Source organism: Amblyraja radiata, chromosome 23 (genome assembly GCF_010909765.2).
Source record: "Amblyraja radiata isolate CabotCenter1 chromosome 23, sAmbRad1.1.pri, whole genome shotgun sequence".
NCBI lineage: Eukaryota > Metazoa > Chordata > Chondrichthyes > Rajiformes > Rajidae > Amblyraja > Amblyraja radiata.
The window spans coordinates 30939988-30960439 of record NC_045978.1 but is presented as its reverse complement, the minus strand read 5'-3'; the positions used below and the strand labels follow the sequence as shown (position 1 = coordinate 30960439).

The following is a 20452-nucleotide window of genomic DNA, read 5'->3' as shown; positions in this document are numbered from 1 at the left end:
GAGACCCAGGTTCGATCCTGACTTCGGGTACTATCCATATGGGGTTTTCACGTTCTCGCTGTGACTGTGTGGGTTTCCTATGGGTGCTCTAGTTTCCTCCCATATCCCAAAGACGGCAGGTTTGTAGATTAATTGTGCGCAAAGTACTATTGATACAGAGTCATTATATATCATAACAAGTACTTTAATCAGAATACATACAGAGACCATTGAAATGATTACTCTAGGCTCGGAGTCAGAAGTTGAACTAGCTACATGGCTGCCCGCATGCCGCTAGGTGGAAGTGCGGAAACCCGACATAGATTACGGATCAGGTTGATAGCAGCAAAACCAGACACGGATCAAATCAGCAATACTGTTTCATCTACAAATTGTCCTTTGTAAATTGGCCCTAGTGTGTAGGGAGTGAATGAGAAAGTGGGATAACAGACTAGTATGAAGGGTGATCAATGGTCAGCTTGGAGTTGGTGGGCTGGTGGGCATATTTCCATGTATTTTTCAATCAAAAATAGACTCCTGAACATGAATGCCTTTCAAAAAAATGAACCTGAACTCAGATAATTTAGGTTGGGTAAACCAGCATCTGAAGTTTCTTGGTTCTATATTTAAGATGGGATTGGTGAAGTTATGATTGGTAATTCAATGTGTTATAGATTCTAATTAAACAAAGTGTTTGTAGTTGTCAAAATGCTTTATTTAAGAATCTATTATTCACTTAGTGTGTTAGAAATGGGGAAAACATGCTATTTCACTTGGAGAGCTCTTTGCCCCACTATTTGTTGCTACTGGGATAGATATGGTATCCACGTTAGAGGTTTGCTTCCATTTTAGATTGTACACAATTATGTAATGGATTATCAATGTGGCTTTCAATAGCTCTTGTCTATCTATTGTGACGTATGAACCTTTAAGAGGAGAACTGGCCATCCAAAATATTGTACCAGGTTTTGTATTCAATCATCATTGCCATGTGCCAGAAAATGCACATGGAAAAATATGGCTTTACTCCGCAGATACCAAATTGTGTGAATATGTATTAATTTTTATGTGGAGTGGCAGCCTAAATTATCTCAAATTATCTCAAATTACTAAATAATTTATCAATTTCTACTACTTAAGTCAGAACCTGCTTGTGAGCTATACTTTTCTAAATCTGGTTAATAATGGTCTCCTAAGTCTGAAAATCAAATGTTTGGATGTCCCAATGGAAGGGTTGAGCTTGGTGAGTTTGAGCTCTCCGTCTATGAAGCTCTGGTCCGGAAAAAGAAGGTGACATATCTCAGATTTAGGCCATTGGGATAAAGAAAATCCCTCGCTGAATACAGAAGTTTAGTTTAGAGACACAGCACAGAAACAGGCCCCTCGGCCCACCGAGTCCAAACCAAAGTGCATGAGTACACTTAACAGGGAAATCAGAAGGGCAAAAGGACACGAGATGGATCTGGCAGGCAAGGTAAAAGAAAATCCCAAAAGATTCTACAGGTATATTAAGAATAAAAGAATAAAAGGTTGGTTTACGGAGAGAATAGGTCTCCTTCCAGAAAATTGGGTTGGCACGGTGTGTTGTCTTACAGTGCCAGAGACTCGTGTTCGATCCTGACTACGGGTGCTGTCTGTACGGAGTTTGTATGTTCCTCCTGAGGCCACATGGGTTTTCCCTGGGAGGCTCCCGTTTCCTCCCACACTCCAAGGGCGTACAGGTTTGTAGGTGAATAGGCTTCAGTAAAAGATTGTCAATTATCTCTAGTGTGTAGGATAGTGCTTGTGCACAGGGATCATTGGTCGGTGTGGGCTCGGTGGATCGAATGGCCTGTTACCACGCTGTTGCTCTAAACTAAACTGAACTAAATCAGCATGGTCGTCTCCATGTGAAGCCACAGGAGGTAGGTGAGAGGGATATTTCTTCACAGTTTTTGCAGTGGAAAAACCGAGGGAATGAAGCAAAGAAGTTGTGATTTCTTGGACCATATAGGAATGTCCAGAGAGGAGGTATAGGCAGTCTGAATGCTCATTAAGATGGATAAATCTCCAAATAATGATGCCTGCAATTTGGTGATAATTTTGTTTGGCAATCCTCGTATGAAAGGCTTTAAGATTTTCCTTCCATGGTAAACTTGCCACATGAATAGTTGTTACTGTATTTCACAAAAACAAAGTGAATGCTGAGGCGCTAGTACATTATGCTTCATGATTTTTATATCAAATGATTATACAAAGTATAAATGATTTACTTATTGTTAGTTGAATAATTTCTTTGCCAATCATCACTACAGTTTTTTACACATTTGTGGCATGATGTCTTATGTTAGTGTAATAATATTGACCTGAAAATTGTGCCCATTATTGAAACTCTACAAATCAGTCCCCATCCATTATTACTCCCTGAAACACACAGCAATTCTTGGCATTCATCAGTGATACCTTGCTTCTCCACAACCTTCACAGATTCAATCAATACATAACCAGCGTTTTGACTTGAATCTCATATTCATACATAGTAATCTTGTTAAAGAAAATTACTGAAAATGTGAAACCTTATTGTATAGGGTGCAACTATGTTTTATTGGTGCATTAATATAATATAAAAGAACCTTAGAGAACTAATCGCCATGTGTGGATTCAGCAAAATTCTTTGAAAATCCTATATAAAGTTTGGCTATATTATAGGTTGTCATTTAACTTCATGCATGTCTCATAATCTTTATTTTCCTTTCTGTAAAACATTGAACCAGTTAAAGAAGCTTTTTTTTCCTTCAATTTCCAGGTTTGTGATGTGTTTAGCTGTTCAGCCAGCCTGATGACATTGCTGTAGCTGGATGTGAGAGAACCTAACAAAAAGTACCAGACCTCGAGAAATATTGGTGAAGGGCGAATGCAGGCACAGAGCACAGGATATCTTCGTGAGAAAATGCTCTTCTTTCAGTGTGAGCTAGAGAATTAGGCCGTTATAATTCTTATTTATGGCCTCTATCTTGGAACATGTACAACTTTTAGATCTCCTTGCATTATCGGCTTACTTTATTGAATTAAATATTTAATTGATGAACTGAAATACGCTCTGTCAATTTATTATTTTTGATCCTTTATCTGGGATGTTTTCAGATTTCCTCTAAGCTAGATTCCATTGTTTAGAGATACAGCGCGGAAACAGGCTCTTCAGCCCAACGAGCCCACACCGAAGAACGATCCCCGCACATTAACACTATCCGAAACACAGAAGGGACAATTTACACTTATAACTAGCCAGTTAACCCAATTACCTGCATGTCTTTGGAGTGTAGGAGGAAACCTCGAAGCAAACTCACGCAGTCACTGGGAGAACGAACAAACTCCATACAGACAGCACCTGTAGTCGGGATCGAACCCGGTTCTCCGGCACTTCTTCTTTCGTGTCCTTATGCTATATAGTGACTCGCCACTGCTGTACACATCATTGCGTTATTGGAGTATGAAGTGCAAGGTCTGCAGTAGTACATGGATTATCCAGCAATGGGCATTGCAGTAGATGTTGCATTGTCTGGGTCTGTGTGCCACAGTCACAGGTTGTTGTATCCTCTCTGGCGCTGCAAGCGCTGTAAGGCAGCAACACTACCACTGCGCCACCCTGCCGCCCTTGGTAGAGTAATATTTTATAGATGCTTCTAATGGAGTTAATACATCATTATGGATACAGAATAAGGAATTAGGCGGGATGTGTATTGTGCAGTTGTAAAGGAACTCTTATGATGTTCCTAAAAGTGAATATGATTTTTGGAGCCTGTCTTACTGTAGCTATTGCTTTAAGACTAGCATCTATGGAGAATTGATCTACATAGATTAAAACAAGTCATTGTAACTGCTTGAGACAATCAAAGGACAATTGTAAATGATTATAGGATTTGGACTCCAGGTTAATGACTTGTTTCCCTCCTCTTTTATCTTAGCAGAATGTGACTTCTACAGCACAGTGTAAAACAAATTGCCCTACCATGATACAAACATTTATGGAGTAGATTTTTTGTCTTCACCATGCAGGCAAGAATCTAGTGGAGTGGAATGAATTGCAAATTCGATTATATCTGCAAAAGTCAGATATTGTAATGTAATGTAAATGTCCACGCCGTAATTTCAACGCCTATAAGTGCAGAATATGACCACTTCATCGGCTACAATTATTCATTGCCGTGTTTGTGAATTCACCCATGGGTTGCCGTTATGAGCAGATGCTATTGGTTGGTGTTGTGAATTGAATGAAAAAAAAACTCAATAATATTTGGCCTACAAATGCAGATAAAAATAAAATGTCTTATCCTTGACAAGCCCTAACGTGGGTGCATTACAGATGAGATGATACAGTCAGAATTTGTGAGCAAAGTGCGCTTTTTGCCTTGTTTTAATATTTTGACACCTCATGAATCAGATTCAGTTCTGCTGCTGCTATAATTTGAAGTATTGCTGGAAGGTCTGTTGCATAGTAAATTGAGTCTGCATTGTCACCAAGCTTGAGAGACATTCGAAATCCGAGCCACTGTTAATATGGAGAGTTGGACGAGCTTTCGAAATTTGAAACAAACTGAGCAGAGGGACATCTAATGAATTTGCTGGCCTGCCGATTTGAACTGCAACATTTTACACAGGCAGTGGAGATGGCCATTCTCAAACATGCTTGTCTTTATCTGTCAGGGTATTGAATACAGGAGATAGGACATCATGATACAGCTGTGCAAGACATTGGAGTAATGTGTACAGTCCTGGCCGCACAGCTATGAGAAACTGGAAAGGGTGCAAAAAACATTAATATTACCTGGTGTGGAAGATTTGCGTTAAAAGGAGAGGGGTGGATAGGCTGTTTTTTTCTTGGAGCATTGGGGGTTGAAGGGTAACTGTTATAGAGGTATAAAATCATCAAGAGGCACAGATAAGGTGAATATCCAAAGTGTCTTCCCCAGATAGGGAAGTCTAAAAGTAGATGGTATAGGGTTAAGGTGAAAGATTTTAAAGGGAACTGAGGGGCAACCTTTTCAAACGGAGAATGGAGTATATATGGAATGAGCTACCACTGGACACATTAGAGGCAGGTACAATTAGAACTTTGAAAATACACTTGGACAGGTCCATGAAGATAGACACAAAAAGCTGGAGTAACTCAGAGTGTCAGACAGCTGAGTAACTCCAGCTTTTTGTGTCCATCTTCGGTTAAAACCTGTATATGCAGTTCCTTCCTACACATTTGGGCAAGTATATGGATGGGAAAGGTTTGGATGAAATGGACCAGATGCAGGCAAGTAGGACCAATATACTTAGGCAAATTGGTAAGCATGGACGAGTTGGGCCGAAGAGCCTGTTTCCATGCTGATAGGTCTATGACTTTATGATTGATTTAACTTGGAGCGATCCATAAGATCTCTCATTATAGGAGATTGACAATTGGTGCAAGTATGAAGCACCCAATATTGTTAGAACCCGGCAATGTAAGATATATATAACCCAGTTCAAGGGCTCCCAATAGTGAGCAGTGATTCAAGAGAGCACATATCAGTGGGGACTTTGATTGTTCCGTCCATATTTTTTGTAAGCAAGGATCTCTGCTGCAAACATGGTTAATTTACCTTCACAGGTGTGCCAACTTATCTTGCAAAGGAGGGTAAACTTTATACGGGCTTTGCAAATAACTACTAGATTCATTAGTTCCTCCTGTGTCGCGCATTTAAGGATGAAATGTACTGGATGTAAACATGAGAACAAAGCAAGCCTGATATGTCCTTTCTTCAACATCTGACACCGTAAATGTTATTTTTGGGTCTTGCATTAGAACTGAGTGCCCAGCACTGATAACCAACATGCCAGAGAAATTTAGACAGCGCACATTCATCATTGTTTGTGATGCACCTAAAGGACTAGAAATTAATTTGGTTAGGTCGTGTTTAGCTTTAAAAACATATTTACTGTCTCCTTTAGTCAGTTGAATGAATGCTTAAAATAACACTCAAAGTGGAAGAGTAACTCAGTGGGTCAAGCAGGATCTCTGGAGAACATGGGTAGGTGCAATGTTTTGGTTCGGGACCCTTCTTCAGACTCATTGCTTCATTCGTTGTTACATTTTTGTTCTACCTTTGCTGATTCATCATTGCAAAGTGAACCAGAATTCACAGTTATCCGGGACAAGGCTGGCTGGGATGAAAATAAACTGGCTGGTGTTATGTTACGTTGGCTCTTAAAGTCTTGACGCAGCTTCGGTAGACTGATGGGTCATTGACCTCTTGTCTGCTGGCTTAAGCTATCACATTTCAATTTAGCGTGAATCCTTGCCATAAAACTAACTCTAATTCAGTTCTAATTGCTGCTGAAGCAGCAATTGTTATTTGGTGAGGTCATAATGTGGGTGTTAAAAGAAACGGGAAAGTGATGCAAGGGGAGGTAATGTTATGAAGTGGAGATCGGTAGAATGAGGGAGCTCGAATCTGTACCTCAACACATTACATCTCTCCTGGAACAGCTAACGCAGACACTGGATGGCCTATGTGCAACTTATAATCCCCACTTCGATGTACATGGCAGTGGGGATGGAGGGGTTGCAGTAGAAGAACTCTCGACTAGTAATAATGAAGAAACAACAATGTTGTAGTGAATCCAGTGAATCAAAGAGAAGAGATTAAACCATTTATTTATATAATCAACACACAACTTGTACATGTATCGATTAACTAATATTACAAGCCAGCTACATAAAAATATATTGCTTTGATGCATCATGATTCTCATGTTTGGGGAAAAAAAACCTCAGAAGGAAATGCCAGGATAAAGATTTCTCTTTCCATATGTTCTTAGCTTTGTGCAGACCTGCTTGATGACTAGGATGCAGCCTAACAGTTTACATGTGCATGATATATTTGCAGATGTCAAGCATCATCATTTCCCTATTGAAAATGTCTTCAAAGCGGTTTATCTTCAGCTTTCGTTGGCAGGTTCAGCTCGGGCCAGTTTTCCGTCTCCTGCTCATGCTGAGGCGATCAATGCACAGCTACAGCTGGTTGAAGGGGACCAAATCCATAGAAGAGTTGATTTGGTTCCATTTTACCAGCTTTAGCAAAGCATTTGGCTCAAGAAATGTCAAATATTTATCTGAAATATTGATTTATCAATTTATACAAAAAGATGCATTCACATTTAAAACAGAAAAGAATCAAATTATCATTTATTAACCACAGTTCATGCATGCAAATTCAGAGCCACTTAAAACAATGATAGAGCTCATCAATTGTACTGATGACATTTTAGCCTGGTCAACCTTTTACCGGTATTGTAAGCCAATTACTGTCATTTCTATTTGTATTTTATTGCTCTCAATCTTATTTTTAATAGGTTTTTACATGCCACCTAAAGGCTTAACCACCACAGTTATTATAAACTAAAAAGTTGAATATTGGCTGTGTTTATTCTCCTATTTCTACCCATGGGCTGAAAGAAAAGATTAGGAATACAGGCTGAAACTCTCTGCTCTGGCATTCTTTGGTCTGGTAACTCACAAGGTTCAGCAGGTTTTTGAACATGTACTAATTAACCAATTCTATCAAAGATCTAAAATTGACTAATATTTGTACAGTACTAATCTGTAGTTATTTAACTTTTTAGTGCACTTTTATCAGCCTCAGTTAACAGTAATTCTGACTTGAGAAAAGTTTGGAGTACAGACAGTTCTCAGAATCTTTTACCTCTTGTTACCCACAACTGTTCCACCACATGTGCGAAGAACAATTCTCCTGCACAGAGGAAGATGATTTGGGGCAGTTTCCATTGTCCAGTCTGGCTAGGTGTCAGAATAGAGGGTTCCAATCTATATTGTTGAATGCAAAAAAGTTTCCTTTCTGCAAATCCATTTGGACTATCAGCACCTTTAGCAAATCCCATCAACACCTCTGATGAATGTTAGAATGTTCCATATACATCATAAATATCCAGCAGCATTAAAACATCTAGAAATTTAGAGGTAGCAAGACGAATTTTCAATCAACATTATCCAATCGCATGCCGAATATTGTCACTGTCTTACCTCTCTTCCATCCAAACAGAAGGTAGAAGAAATGTACAAAAATGAGGACAGGCAAATTGCAATAAATTGAATAATTAAAAAAGAGACAGTGTCATTATTTCTTTGTATTTCTCCAATCAAGCTACAATATCAACATGATGCAGGATAAATGGTGACCTTTAGAAATCGATTGGATGAAAAATGTGTACATATTGAAATTAATAGACAGGAAGTCATCTGTGGAAATGGACTTGACACACAGGGTCAGCCATGGCAGAGCAGACTCAATGAGAACTGTATGGCCTAGTCTTGCTTCTCTTCCTTATGTACATCTGGATGACTAAGCCCGTTAAATATTGAGCAAACCTGCACTCCTTGCTTCTTTAATTCAGTCGAGAGTGAGGAAGGCAAGATGCCAAAAAAATCACGAATAAGAGATACTGAAGATATTGCTGGGCAAAGATTTCAAAAGTGGTGATGAAAGAGCAGGTGCATTGCAGTGACTTCCAAGGCCAAGAGTACGTGATTAAGAATATGAAAGTGGAATTATGAGCAAGTGAGAGCTCACTTTTCTGTTGTGGATCTCAATCTCATACAGAAGATACCTTTTTCAACCACTGAACTGTACCTGCCACAATAACTGCATGAAAATAAGGTATATTTTAACAGATTAACTTCGATTAAAATTAGAGATAGGCACAATACAGGTAAATATACAGCCATTGCCAAGTTAAGAAGTTCCAATGCATTACAATGTTTAAAAACATTACGTAAAAGAGGTTTCTATTTAAGTGCAACAACAGATAATTGAGTTATAATTTTCGTGGTTTAAAATTTATCTCCACTTTTGATAATGCTGCCATTTCACGGTGTTTTAAACTTAATAATTTTCTGTACATTTAGCATTGACTGATAAAGGTAGTTTCTTTCATTTTAGGTATCTAGCGACCCTTGAAGGATGAGTCAGCAGCCTTTTCTTATTTGATAAGATGTAATTTATGTGCAAATTGGAAGTGAAATTCTCTGCAAAAGGAGGAGAGGAACATTTGGAAAATGCCCAGATTTCTGAAAACTATCAATCATTTAGCGCTATTAATCAATTAAGAACATTAAATATACAGCTGACGCTTCATAATGAGTTGGCTTACTGGTTTCATAGAACACACCTCTAGGTGAATTTAGAAGCTATAGCCACATTATTACAAAATTTGCTATGAATAAATTATTACGCAAGGGATTAGCTTTAAGGTGAGGGGGCAAAGTTGAAAGGAATTGTGTGAGGTAACCTTTTTTACACAGAGGGTGATGAGTGCCTGGAACTTGCTGCCAGGGTTGATAGCTGATATGATATTTAAGAGACTTTTGTATAGGCATATGTTTATGCAGGGAATAGAGGGATATGGATTATGTGCAGGTAGATAAGAAATGGTCTTGGCATCATGTTCGGCACAGACATTGTGGGCCGATAGGCCTGGTCTTGTGCTGTATTGTTCTAAGCTCTGTGGCCTATCACATCTCCATTGCTGGCCTCTGTTGTAGTAGAAGTAATAGTGAAACTGATTTTTATAAAATAGGTAAATGACTTCCTTGTGTAATATATCACAACCAAGAGCAAGTTTAACAGATAGAGCATTGACCATATTCAGGTCTTTTGGTGTTCCGGCGTCACCATTAGGAGCATGAGTAAATGATGTATGGATATTTTGAGCTATTAATGGAATAATCTTAGAGCATGGGGTGACCAGAGAAGTTAGAATTAATCCTAGAATTAATGCAAACCATGTTATCAGCAGTTGGGGCAGGGTAAATTTGGGTAAAGGCTTTTCACTCATAGGGCGACTGGTAACTAGACAACTTGGATTTTTGAAAATCTACAGAATTACCAGAGGAATTATTGGGTAAACGTAGTCTCTTGCCCAGAGTTGGGGAATCGAGAGCCAGAAGACATAGATTTAAGGTGAGGGGGAAATAGATTTAATAAGAAACTGAGGGCTAACTTTTTTACACAAAGGGTGGTGGGTGTATGGGACAAGCTGCCAGAGGAGGTAGTTGAGGCAGGTACTATTGAAATGTTTAAGAAGCAGTTGGACAGGTACATGGATAGGTTTGGTTTAGAGGGATATGGGCCAATCGCAGGCAGGTTGTACTAGTGTAGATGAGACATGTTGGTCGGTGTGGGCAAATTGGGCCAAAGGGCCTGTTTCCACTCTGTATGACTCTACGACTCAAGGAATAATATGGAGAAATATTTGGATCTGCAGCGTGTTGTTTTGGAATGGACAATTTTAAAGGGTGGCAGTAGAAGATTAAAGAGTAATTTCTAATAGGGAATAGTGAAGATGATATTTTTACAATTGTAAGAAACATGTGAGGACAGTGGATTAAACATCAGAAGATGCATCATGAAGATGCTTCTTTCCGATTTCTAAGATTGTATCTGCAAAAAATCGGTAAATTCTGCATTAGCAAGAATATCAATGAGAAATAAAAAGTAACAAACACAAAATTTGAGAGTTATTGTTCCCCAATAAAATTCCTCTCTCCTAATTTTGTCACTTTGTGAATTACACCCTTTTATACTGCGATTGCTTCCCTGGGGAGTTACCAGGTTACAATTTATTCATCACTAATTCATTCAGTGTAACTATTGTAGGGAATCCCCCTTCTGATTTTGATTAGATTTTCGTTCTGTGCATTCTCTGAGACAGATATTCTAATCTTGATTCATACAAAAGGAGACTGTGTAGTTAGTTATAATATGGCTGATTCCATACCATGATTCCACTTTCCAGCCCCTACACCATAAACCCCAGATTACTTTTGTGCCCAAACAGCTATTGATTGTGGCCTTGGACACTTTCAGTGACTGAGTATGTCCCTCTGCAGTTGAGAGTTACAACGATCTACTATCGCTGGTGAAAAAATGTCTTAACTTACTTCTAAATAGATGATCACTTATCTGGAAACAGCACCGCTAATGTTTACAGTCCAGGCTGAGTAAATAGCTTCTCAGTATTCTGCCCTGTCAATCCATCCCAGAAGCTTGGAAGCCTTAATGAAATCAGCTCTCATTCTTCCCAAATCAGGTGAGTATAAAATAATCATAATCTCTCATTCGACAATTATCTGTTGATGCAAGGAATTAAATAGTCGGTTATATATCTTTTCATTTCATCCAAATAAAACAAATTAAAATCACTTAAAATGACAGTATTATAATGACAACTAACAACATTAAAATAACTAAATAGTATCTTTGATTTGTGGCCCACAAATTCTCAACCAATAAACAAAATGTGAAGGCAGAGAAGTATAATATTTATTTAAGTGTGATATTTTATAGTGATAATAACTGTTTGTTAATTTGTTGTGATTGCTTTGGAAATTGATGCTTTATGTTAACTGTACATTTGTTGAAAACCACATTACAAGTCTGACTATAAATAAATATAAAGATATGACTGTCAGTGTAGAATTATTTCACGTGGTGCTTTGAATCATCTGTCTTGTAACCCAGCAGGGGTGAGAAATCTCTGTGCTGTCCTGTTCTTGTTTAAGCTTTACACCAGCGAAAGACGCTGAATAGAAGCAAATGAAATGGGCAGGATGGAAATTTCAAAGTGGATCACACTCCTCGATAGTCAGCACACGGCTAAATAATCAGGGCCGGGAAAGTTGTCATCTTGATTTCATAATTACATTGGCACAAGATCAACAAAGAGCTGGTTTTAACCTTTTGGTTTCATCTATATTTTTCACTAGTATTTTCTGTGCATGCATGGGTATCCATTCATATTTTGATTAAACTGTTTACACTTCCCACAATTACATTGGAGTCTCACGTAATAAGTTTCAGAAATAGATCTTTGTGTTGATGATGAGTGAGTTAAATCATACTCTTCCACCTCTTGTTCTTATTCAACAGTTAAATTGATGTTAAAATCGTTGCTCATATCTAGACTTTCAAATTGTTAGCTTCCTTTCATCTTTATATCCTAACTATCATACTGCGTATTTTGACATCTGATAGTTTTGGGTTCCCTTATTATTTTAGATGCACATTAAATACACATTACAGATGTCAATAAGATAACAATTAAGATTCAGAATTTGATGTCAACATTGGTTGTTTTCGGTCTGAAGAAGGGTCTCGACCCGAAAAGTAATTAATTCCTTCTCTCCAGAGATGCTGCCTGATCCGTTGAGTTACTCCAGCATTTTGTGTCTAACTGCAATTTAAACCAGCATCAGCAGTTCTTTCCTACACATTGGTTGCATTCGGGCTGGTTGTAAATTTGAATTTATCTTCAAAGTATATTGTACACTAGCAGTAATCTCTGATACTAGAGCAGAGTCCAGTAATTTTGCTAATAAAAAAACTATCTGTTATTGCCATGTTTTTATAATTATTTTATACTAATTTATAATTTTATGTAATTACAAAAGGGGATGGGAAACATTTGATCCACTGCACCTTTTATTCTTTGAGATACAATACATAATTGCTATTATTAATAAAATAAATATGAAAGTGTTTCTAAATTATATTTCCCTTAATTAATAATTTGATATCTGTAAGTTTCGATGAGCTGTTATGGAAAATATATTTGTAAGTTTGCATGTGTTTTATGGCATATCTTATTCATTATTTAAAGCTTTGGTTGTTAGATGCTTTGTTACATTTAGGATTGAATACTAACAATTTGGAGACAAGATCTTCGTTTAAAAGATTTTAGTTTTTGCCATCATTTCTAATTACTTAATTTAATAGAAAAAGCAGAGCAAAAAGTGTTTTCTGCATTCATCCATTTTGTACTGTACATACTTTTTATATTGAAGTCATAATTATATTATCAATTAGGAGTCATCAGAAACATTTCCAGTGCAAATGAAAACACAATGTGTTAATAGTAAAACATGAAATGGATCTGTGGAGTTTTTGGTTTTAGCATTTATTGAAAAATATATATTTAATCTTTCAGTTCAAAATAACCAATGTGGAATGTTTGTTGTTAATTGAGTGGCCATCCAATATTACTCACCCTCACTGAATTCTTGAAGCCAAAGGTGAATTCAACTTTTCAGTTTTGTTTAAAATACAGATACAAACATTGTTGTTTTTTGAGGTCTTTCCTATCATTAATATTCTCAGTATTTGTTATATTAAGTTTAAATGTATAAAACAAGCCATCATTTTCTGAATATGGTGATGAGCCTCATATCTAAGACAATAAATCCTTTAACTTTGAAACAGCAACAGCATTTGTTTTATTCATGCAAACTGGGATTGGAAAATATTATTAAGTTAATAAAAGCCAGAAACCTTTGACACACCAAATTCAATTATTTAATGAGGAAGATGCTCTGATAAAATATTAATTCTTCACTTAAAATCTCATTTGAAAAAAAAACACTTGTAGGATTGAACCAAATCAATGAGAAAGAATATTGACTTCAAATGGCTTAAGTGAGGAATGATCCTGCAAATCTACTCTAGTATGCCCAATGTGCAATACTGAATATATTCAGAGTTCCTTATTAGGTCAACATTTGACCATCGGATAGGACTTGTACTGTTTAAATGAATATATAAAAAGTAGCTACTTGGATGAAGTGAAATTTGCCCAAAGAGGAAAATCCAGCAGTTAAATATTTTGTTGCATGGTCACTTGAGCCACAATTCCACCCAGCATCTAATTCTAACATTAAAACTAATGGCTCTAAAATAAATTGTTTTATTTATATGATTTAAAAAAAAATAATCATATAATCACACTAAATAAGACTTATTGCAGGATCACAAAGTGTAAATTAAACAACATTGTTACTTCCACTTTGTAAAGGTTCAAGACATGTACAATTTCACCCTGGGTTAAGGCATTGTAATTCTATGTATAATTCCAGTTGTGTGGTATAAATCAGTTAAGGCCACGAGCGATAGTTGTTCATTAGAAAGTAAGCTGTTATTTTAGAGCTTATAATCCCGATATTGCTGATTTGGTTAGATAATTAACAGGGAATGCAAAGGGAAGGCATAGTATAGATATATATAAAGAGCATTCGGACAGCTTTAAATTGAAGGATGGTTGCCAACAACAGGAATATTTTAGATTTATCTTACCCAGCTGTTCATCTACCAATCACTGTACATTACTACATTTGGTTACCACGAGAAGCATCTCCCTCTTCCATTACAAGGGTTAGTTAAGTGTGATTTCGGCACAGAGGGCAGCTGAGAATGAAGACTATTTATATCAGCTGTCATGGCGTTCTTGGACACATTGAACTGCTGAGGTGCTTATTTAGACAACAGGGCACTTCCATGCGCTGCCCATATCAGGGCATGGTGAGGTTCTTGCGCAGGCAGATGAGCACTTCATAAAACGCTGCATCTGTTTGGAACGTCAATCAGGCTTCCACCCCCAAAGAGAAAATAAATCCTTCAGTTACATCGCTGTCAGCAAATGTTCAGGCTTCTGCACCTTTTGGGAGGGGGGAGTGCATTGAGGGGAGGGTGTGTGCAGAGGGGGGGAAGGGAAAAGTTAATCGCACTGATAGAGAAGGCCCTGCTCAGAAGAGAGTGACGCAATCACACTAGCGTGGTGGAATATCGTTGAGGGACCAGCTGCCCTCTTCCCTACTTTTTATCCACATATAACTGTGGAAATAGGGCAAGATTAAATAGCCAGGCCAGTGTCAGACGCATAAAGAGATACTGCAGTGCAGTGCTAATCTTTCTGCAATAGGACGTGCACAGCCCAAACTCTGACTCTGCAGATTTCTTTGATTTGTTGACCCAGGTACTGTACTCCCAATTTATGCTAAGGCGGCAGCTAACGTTTTCTTTCACTAACCTTTTACCATATGTAAAATGCACACCTCTGATAACCCCGGGTATTCTACACCAAACCTTCACATCCTAAAATTTTGAACATGTGTAACTAATTTCCTTTGCGCTCTTTCTATTGAAATCAAAAAATATTATGCAATTCTCCATCCTGTTGGGAGAGAAGTGATTGGTCCCTGATACATGCTGCTGAAGTATCTGTCCTTTGGGTCAATCTAATCATGCTTAATAGAGGTTTACTTCTCAACACAACATTTTTCACTTCAGGACGACAGTTTAAAATGAGATTGCTTATGCGCCATTCACTAATGCTTTTACTGGAGCCATGTCTAGGGTTTTAAACACTTATCCAATAAAATGGTTACTGCCTTTGATAGTCGAGCTATTAAATTTGTATTGTAAGCTATTTTATCTTTTGTAAATACTAAAATTTGCAGATTGTTACTTTGCCAAGCAAGATTCATTGAAAAGGCGACTCTTGTTCTATTTTAAATACATTTTAAAAGGGCACCTTGTTGTGATTTATTCCCAACATGCTTTCGATTCCAAATTAAGGTGAGCTTTAATTTTCACTAATGCTTTCAACTAAAGATAAAACTCTTTAAACTTTAGTGGTTATATATGAAAAAGCAGTGGACAGGGCAAGATACCTGTTGCGGTTATTTTGGATATATTTGCCCATATCTGAATTAAAAATCCTGTGTTAATTGGCAATTTAGAGAATAAAGTTAAGAAAGAAATACCTCAGTGGCTGTAATTTCTACTTGGTTACTGAAAAGAGCACAGATTCTAAGTGGAGCTGACATTGAGCGGTAGATAACATTTATTAAGCTAATCACCCAACATGGTCATAAAACGCTATTCAAATCTGCAGTGGTCAAATGGACTGAGCCCTTAGCCAAGAATGCAGGCTTGTTTTCTGCAACTGAGCTTGACACGTTGGATTCAATCTGACCCACAATGCCTCTGTGTCTCACTCAGCAAAGGTCATCCCTTGGTTCTGCAGAAAGTTCTCAAGCTAGCCTGCTTTACACCTGTTGCTGCCAAAGTTCCTCTGCAGGACTTAACTTCAGTGGGATTCTCCTGAGGATCATGTATCACATGACGACTGACTAATCAACAACTTTTACACCCCCTGACCTTTCCCAAAAGTCATCAACTTCAAAGCGCAATTGCGGTTCCTCAACATTATATCGCAAAAGTATTATTTTCCTTTGATGCATTTTAATATCTTATTACCTTGCTTTAGCAATTATTAGTAGTGTTCATTTGTAGCTAAATAGTCTCTTGCTGACTAAACCGTTACGATTGGAGGACGATTTATTATTAGGCATAATTTCTAAGATGCACACATAGCCATGCATAATGAAAGCAAAATGTATTAAAAACGTATGTGAAACATTAACAAAAAATATCTCATTTGTAGCATGGTAGCACAAATTTAATAAGAATAGCATACCATATTTCAATTTACAGTTTTTGTTCGATGTCTAATTGATGCATAATCCACTATTCGCAAATTGTAATTTAAAATTAAAAAATGATCCAGGCCACTCGTTTACAGTTTACTCTCAAAGGCACCAATAAAAGGGAAGATAGTTAAAATCTACATAGTTGTTTAAATCTTAAATTTCTAAAACCGATAGCAAAACTTTTTCCTATGGATATAAGGCGCATCAAATTGAGATTAGTCTTTTGAAGCATGTGGCTTCCAACAAATCATAAAATTGCATTATGGTAGAACCTGTCTCAACCTCATTACAACCTAAAGCGCTTTACAGCCAATGAAGTTCATTCGAATGTAATCATGGTTGAAATGTTGCATTGTTATAAAGTCTGTGTTCCCTTATCGCATTTCGTTCTGAGAAACACATTGACAAAGATCTTTGAAATTTAGAAATGAAAAAGAAGATCCTATTTGCAAAATATTTGACTGAAAATTAGCTGAAAATTTTTCATTTGTCAATTTTGATGATGATAATTGAAAAATGTAAAAAATAATCACTGGCATTTGTTGGGGAGAAAGAAACATATTTAAATACATTCTTTATTTTGCCAAAAGAAAGGAAGCAATCTACTAGACTTATCTGAAGATGAACGCCTTCCTGCAACATGAAGTCTTGTGTGACTGCCTGACTAAATGCAATGCACTTGATAGTACTTCTTTACAAAATAAATAAAATGAATTCCATTTTGATTTTGGTTTGTTAAAACAAATGTGGACAGAAAGCTCTCCTCCAGCCTTGCATTTCAAAGCACTGCCGCAGTCAGCATATTGAATATTTAATGTCCTGATGAGCAATTCCACCTGCTGACACAGGAAAAGTGACGGAACAATGCATGCACTACAACAACCTCATCAATTGACTCCACATTCAGGCAGCCCTGTCAGACAAGATTTTTTTTCCCCCCTCTATTGAATGGTCACTCTTCTCCGATGAATATCCCCTAAAAGAAATACATACTTCTTTACATTCCATAGCTTGTAAGGTTCATATGGGCATATAAAGAAGTATGTACTCCAAATAGGTCATTGCCCGATGCGCTGCCTTCATGTAAGTAAAAATGCTGATTCAGTATCCGTGCTCCCAGGATCTGGGTTGCATGCAACAAATTTAAAGCAGCAGTTAAAAGTGCTTTTCTCCCCTCCATTTTGCTTTGAACACCAATGTTAAAGAAGCGACACCAGGGAAACACAGTTTGTTTCACATATTTGCCATGGATTAGTAAGCATTAGAGTTTGGTAGGAGGAGGAGGGGGAGAAATGATAGGGGAAATTGCTACAGTTGACAACGCTTTAATTAAAGGACATTACTGCAGTCGTGACATGTTGCAAATTTTAATTCATGCTGAGATCAATAAAGAAGCTTTTTAATTGTCCAAACGTATTATTCATAACGCAGTTTAGAGTAAAAAATATTATTTTCTTACCTATGTTAAAGTGCAAATTCCATAGATTAGGATGGTAAAAGTCTTTTTTTTTGGACTGTTGGTCCCAGGATCATTTCTTGATTGCAGGGTAAGTACACTTTTAGACTTGGCGATGCCATGGCACACATCTGTTGCCATCGCTGACAGTTCACTTGCAAGCCGCTGTTAGATAGTGAGGTTTCCCCACAAATAAAGAATTCAAAAGGCCGTGCAGAGAACCAGCTTGGCCCCTCGTGATCTCAAGTCCCATCCTCTGCTTTCAGTCGCTCATTCTCCGCCTCTGTCTTTCTCTGTCTGCTGCACAGTCATTCTGGGCTGAGCTTTAAACCTCCCCTAACAATGTGGCCAGAGTGGCGATGCTGAAAATGATGATCAGACTGAATAAAAGGCTATTATGGGCAGGATTTAGGCACTAAGGCAAAAGCAAGAGGTCACACGGGGCACTTAATGCTCATTCAGCATTGCTGTAATGGTATGCTCTGCTCATCCACTCACCTGCTTTGTTGACTGCTATTTCGTCCAAGGCTCACAGATCAATACCAATTTACAGGCAAATGCAAAGCAAATGTCTTAGTGTTAATGAATTTTAGTTCCACACATTCTTTGGATCTAAACTACTAGGGTGTGGGTGGGGTTGGTGCTTTTTAAGCAAACTTTGGCAGTAATCATCTAAAACCGGTGGAAAAATGTTAATTTTCCAAAAGGCTCTGCTGTTTTGGTTCCCTTCGCTGTTATGCCATTCTTAGTAGCTCATATTGCCGGGGAAACTTGTGGGAAAGTGGTGTCTATTCACAAAGGCACTAACTTTCCTCAGGAGTCAAGGTAGTTCGGCTGCACTGCATTCTACTCAGAGGCTGGGCAGCACCATTGGAAATTTCACAAGGCATTGGGACCACAGCGAGGTGTGGGTGCCACATGCCACTGCCATCTGACAAACGAGAGGGACAGTCGACAAGAAACAAATGAAATTAAGGGCTGCCTGTGGATGGTCTCACTGTATGAGCAGGCGTGCAAATAACGAGAGAGCAACAGGAAACTGACAGAAATCTCCTTCACTCTGACCACCACCCACCAATCACCCATCCCACCTCACCCACTGCTTTAACCCCCGTCCCCTCCCCTCCCCTCCCCTCCTCTAATTGCTGTATTTCACTCTTCATTTTTTAAAGAATTCTCCAAGCAGGACTTGGGATGAAAGTTTTTACTACGCCATACTAGCCCCAGCCACATTGTAAGATCCACTATTATGAAGTCATTATTATTATTATTGCAGTTATTTATCACAGTTTATATTGCTACATCACTTCACTCAGCATCCAACAAGCAGCCTGTCTCAGCAATAAGCATAAAAGGCTTTTTAACCTTTCAGAGTGTTCGCACGCCAGAGGTCTCACATTTCTGTTTAGATCATTCCAGTCCATTGCTTGCTCTGCAGTATTTTTTAAATACAAAGTACACCACGGCAGAATTAAACCCATACCACCTCGTACATTCCCACACACACACGCACCGGCTCCCACTATCACACCAGAATATATGCACAGATACAGACACACAGACCGACGGACACGGGAGCAGGTTGCATGGGCGAGGGGGTCAACGAAACCCCACTGTCAGGCGCAATTGCAGTTAGAGGAGAAAGAAAGAAGAGAGAGACATACCAGATCAGAGATTCTGTTACAGCAGTTGTGTCACCAGAGCAGTCGCTGAAAGCTGAATCAGCTTTGGATAGTTAGAGATGCATAGAGGAGGGTCACAGTATCACGAGGTAATAATGCACTTCATGCAGCAGCCGTCAGCCTTCTCACATAGCCAATCTCTTATGCAGAGAACGGGGGCCCTGTGATAGTGTTAGTCCTCAGATGTAGAAATTCCTTCTGAATTTAGCAGCCCCTAACTCTTCCCATCCTGCTGCAGAGTGAACTGTGTCACGTTGATGCGTGTTAAAAGGTATGACACGCCATAGCTGAAGGCAGAGAAGGAGGAGGAGAGAGAGAGAGAGAGAGAGGGAGAGAGAGAGACAGACAGACAGAGACAGGGACAGTGAGAAAGAGAGGCAGACCACACACTGAAGGACAAAACTCAGGAGTTTAGGAGAGGCAACCATTGCTTGAATGGATGCTGCAGCACAGAACACCTTGATTCATATCTGAGCTGCACCGAGCGTAGAGGCTACCTTCTCCCCTCCAGAGGTCAGACAGAAGCAGAGGTCAGCACTCACACACACAGGAGGGGGCTGCTGAGAACACTTTCTAATCAGAAAGTGGGACCACATTTCTCGTACTTATATACCCAGCTAAGCATCTGAAACATGCACTACCGACAACTAGTCTCTTCAATGTCGCTCCCTCCCTGACCATATTTAGTCAACCATGGCAAAAAATAGCCTGTCAGCTGCAGATTGCCGAACCTGGAGTATTTCGAGTTCAATCCCTCTTTCAGTCCATTGACTACTTGTCCTGTAGAGTTCTGACTGCCATTTGACTGCTATTTTTAGCCAGGCCAAATAAAGAGGTATCTCATCTTACCACTAAAGTGCCCCAGTGATTCAGTAGGTCCCTACTATGTATGGTAAGCATCGATATAATAATAGATATCGACAGAAACCGGGTTGAATCTGTTGAATTTTTCTTTTGCTGAAGAAGACAATAGAAACACTTTAAAAA

General features: G+C 38.4%; 1 long non-coding RNA gene across 1 annotated transcript; it reads right to left on the bottom strand.

Moving 5' to 3' along the window:
- Nucleotides 1-6624: 6624 nt before the first annotated feature.
- On the bottom strand, nt 6625-20027 carry LOC116986429. Its single transcript, XR_004415478.1, has 2 exons — nt 19448-20027; nt 6625-18145 (listed from the first exon to the last, which is right to left on the bottom strand). It is a non-coding gene; the product is annotated as an uncharacterized LOC116986429 (long non-coding RNA).
- Nucleotides 20028-20452: the final 425 nt, after the last annotated feature.